This window comes from Carassius auratus, unplaced genomic scaffold (genome assembly GCF_003368295.1).
Source record: "Carassius auratus strain Wakin unplaced genomic scaffold, ASM336829v1 scaf_tig00037056, whole genome shotgun sequence".
Lineage (NCBI taxonomy): Eukaryota > Metazoa > Chordata > Actinopteri > Cypriniformes > Cyprinidae > Carassius > Carassius auratus.
The window spans coordinates 3,389-7,500 of NW_020526354.1; the positions used below are offsets into that span (position 1 = coordinate 3,389).

Genomic DNA, 4,112 nt, shown 5'->3' on the forward strand with positions numbered 1-4,112 from the left:
ATCAGCTTTGTATTTTCACATTAGAAGTTGAATAAAAATACTAAAACTATTTTTACAGATGTTGTCATAAAGTAAAAAAAAAAAATAGGAAAAGGATAATAAAGCAAGATTTAAAGTAATTCATGCTGACGTTGCTCTTTTGACATTTCATCTTAAATCCAAGCTGCGGCCATGAATATTAATGAGCTTAAATTTTTTGTTTCACGGCAGCGAATTAATGGGCGGCTATTGTCACGTGGTCGGGATTCCCTATTGTCATCGATCCCGGAAGTTCCCGAGTCGCCGGTTTCCGCCGGAAAACGTTCCGTCCGGTCCAGACGGGTCTGTCTCTTTTTCTCTATTTTTTCGGCCCGGTGTCATTCAACCGGACCTGTACCGGAGCTGTACGATAAACTTCTGGCCGGTAAGAAACGTGTGTGTGTGTGTTAGATTCATTGAAACCACCAGATCAATAAATTGTAATAATCATAATTATTTTAATAACTTAAGTCAGCATCAGTTTATTTGCTTTATTTAGCTCTCTGTTATTTATGTGGTTTCACAGCATCGAGATGATATTATATTTTTTAATTAATATTCGAGACTAGTTGGACTTTAAAATTATAATTTTAGTTAAAGTTTTGGTCATTTAATTGTATTTTTATTATTATTATTATTATTATTATTTATTTATGTATTTAGTTTTTTAGTAAATTAAGTTTAATGTAATGGAAGTTACATCGGCTGTGCAAAATAAAATGCACAAAAACTTTATATTTATATTTATTCAAAATATAATATATTTTTAAAATTTAATTTAGTGTTTTAGTTTGTAGCTTTGTTCATGAACATTTTTAATGTTAGTTGAGCTTTTTTTTAATAGTTTTTTGACATTTTTATTTATTTGTCAATGTCTAAACTTGTATTGTATTTTATTTTAGTTTTAATTATTGTAGTAAATTAAGTTAAACTTAACGGATTAATTGTATCGGTGCAAAATAAAACGCACAAAATGTAACTTTTATTTTATTTGTCTTATTGTTTTGTTTTTGTCATCTTTATTTATATTTGAATGTGTTTAGTTTTTTTCCATTTTATTTCAGTTTTAGCTATTTTAGTAAATTGTTAAAAGTTTTTCAGTTTTAGATTTTAGTTAATGAAAATGAGAAAGGTCGCCTTAGCAGCTAGCTGAAGTAAAATACATTTATTTTTCATTTATTTATTTTCATAATAGTAGAAATGTTAGAATTTTTACATTTTGACTTTTGTAATTTCTTTTAGTGTTTTTAATGTCTAAATCGCACACATTTGTGTCAAAGGTGTTTGAGCTCCGCCCCTAATTATTCATGATTGCTCGAAGTCGCGTAATTATTAATGAGATGACGCCACATCTGCCGCGTTCGTCTGTTAATGTGTTAATAGATATGTTTATTTATGTTTCTGGTTAATTAATGTTCAATGAAACCGCTGTTGGATCATGATGACGTGTGCCGGGGAGCGTGCCCTCACCTGCGCCTGCGCGCGTGACCAACGTGCTTTGGTTCCCAGGGCGCGCACGCGCGGGCGAACATGGCAACGCTCTGCACGTCTCGCGTCACTGGAGATTGAAGCGCACCGAGAGACAGAAAACGAGAAGCGGTAAAGAGCCGCGTTGTGTTTCTTGTGTCAGATTAGCAGTTTGATATAAATCCGCGCACGAGTGTTTGCGTGCGTGCTCGTGCGCGTGAATGCGTAGCTGATGTTTGAAGCGAGAGCGCGCTGGACGCAGTGGAGTTCCTCGATCAGAAGTGATCAATACTGCAGAGACGCGCGTGACCGCTGCATCGGGAACTGTATGTGTCTGTTTGAGACCGTGCTGCATGTCATTAATGTGAGAGATTTAACTATGTTTTTTGGCAATGCATTATAGTATTGAAAAGTACCATGTAATTACAATAGTACAGTACATGGGTTTTCACCATGGTACCCGCAAAAAAAAAAATTGTAATTCTTGGGATAATACCATAGACTGTATAAAAATGAATGTGTGCGTGGGCTTAATTTATTTGAGCAAAAATACAGGGGGGGGGGGGAAACAGTAAAATTTTAAAATATTATTAGTGTGATGCTCCGCTGTATTTTCAGCATCATTCCTCCAGTCTTCAGTGTCACATGATCTTCAGAAATCAGAATAATATGATGATTTATTACAGTTTTGCTGCATATATATATATATATATATATATATATATATATATATATATATATGTTACTATTTATTTATTTTTGGAAGCTGTAATACTTTTTTTCAGGATTCTTTGATTAATAAAAAGTTAAAAAGAATACAATTTATTCAAAATATACTATATGCCCTGCCATTCAAAAGGTTTTTTATTTTTTTTTATTTATTCATTTATTTATTCTTTTTAAAATAAATGTTTTAATGGAGCTGTTAAATTGATACACATTCAGTCTTAAAGACTTAAATAATTCTTTTTTTACTTTACTGAATCCTGAAAAAAAGTGTTACATTTTCAATATTTATTTTTCGTCTAAACCTTTTATGAAGTGTTCCTTTTCCAAAAAAAAAGAATTTTTTTTTTTATGAGTAATATAAAAAAATGAAACATTTGAGCTGTAACAAATGCTGTCTGATGATCTAGCACGACTCAGATCTTCTGACATGTGCATTAATCGTTTACACTCATGCATAATAATCAGTAATTAAGTCTCATGAGTCATGTGTGTCTCTCTCTGGTTCAGGTTTTGTCAGAAAGTGCTGCGTCTCGATGCAGATGCTCCGGGTGAAATGAATAAGGCTCCTCAGCCTCTGTCTGGACCCCCTCCGCCCCGCTTCCCTCGCCCTCCCCGGGTCTGTCCCAGGTAACTCGCATCACGCTTTCACACAGTTATATTCATTTTCTATATATAAGTTGCTGTCTGGTTTCCTGACACATTTAGTTTAGTTTAATGACAGACTCGTGTGTGTCTCTTCAGCCCAGTTTTGCTCCTTCTCCTCTTCCTCCGGTTGTGTTCAGCTCCCCTCCACCGCAGATGAACCCCGCAGCACAACCCCGACAGGTACAGCACCCCAAACACGCATCACTTCCTGTTAGGTTACTGGCCCCTTCATCTCTTGCATAGGCATTTCAGGTTTTCCCATAAAGAGCCAAACCAGCCAGCTTATGTCACATTTAATAATGATATAAAACAAAAAGGTATCCCATAATGCACAGAATCTGTGAGCTAAAATATTTACTTGAAGTTTCCCTGAGGTTTATATAAGAACTCAAAATAAAATACTATTAAACTATTGTGTTTGTTCAGAAAAAATATTTAAATAATTGAAAAAAAGATAATAAAATTAAATAATTTCAGACAATAAAATAAGTAAAATTAAATGATTATAAAGGAAAGATGAAAAATATACATTTAAATAAAGGATACAAAAAGTATGATAATAAACTGAAACAATTAAAAAAGAAAAACAAATTATTAAAAAGAAAAATGTAACTAAGGAGAATTAAGATAATAAAATAAATAACATTAAATGAAGAAATTAAGTAAATTTAAAGATAGAAAAAATAATAAAATTAATTATTAAAATAATACAAAATAATATTTTAATAATTTAAAAAAAGAATGAAAACCAAGGAAATGAGCGAATAAAATAAAATATTTAAGAAGACAGAAAAATAATAAAAAAAGAAAACTGAAATAAATAGTGAGATTTAAAAAAATAAGAATAATTAAAAAATAAATGATATTGTTATGGAGAAAAAATACAATAATTAAAAAAGAAATTATATTGTTACATTTAAATAGTTAGAAAAGAATGAAAACTGAAAGAAGCTAATAAAATAAAATTTAACAAATAAATTATATTGTTAAATAATTACAAAAAAGAAAAGTACCTTTTAAATAGTTAAAAAATAAAAATAAAGAAAAGTATGATAGTTCATAAAATTAAATAATAATAATAAAAAAAAATAAAAGAGAAAGAACAAAAATCTGTAATTATAGAGTATATTTCCAGCTCTTGTGTTGTCTCTGGGTTTGCATGCTGCTCTGTTCCTCCGGCTGGTAACACACACTCTTCATCTCTCTCTCTCGCTCCTCTTTTTTTGATTTTGAAGGATATCATATTTTAGTTG

The 4,112-nt window shown here is 31.2% G+C and overlaps 1 long non-coding RNA gene across 2 annotated transcripts in view; it reads left to right on the top strand.

Annotated features, from left to right (window-relative positions):
* The first annotated feature begins 294 nt into the window (after positions 1–294).
* Positions 295–4,112, top strand: part of LOC113082883 (uncharacterized) — a 3,919-nt gene continuing 101 nt past the window's right edge. The window contains exons 1-3 of one of the 2 annotated variants that reach the window (XR_003282971.1): positions 295–403; positions 2,722–2,841; positions 2,956–3,039. This is a non-coding gene — a long non-coding RNA (uncharacterized LOC113082883). Of the gene's footprint in view, positions 404–1,542; positions 1,618–2,721; positions 2,842–2,955; positions 3,040–4,112 lie in introns of those variants that run through there. The other variant, XR_003282972.1, reaches the window with a different exon arrangement.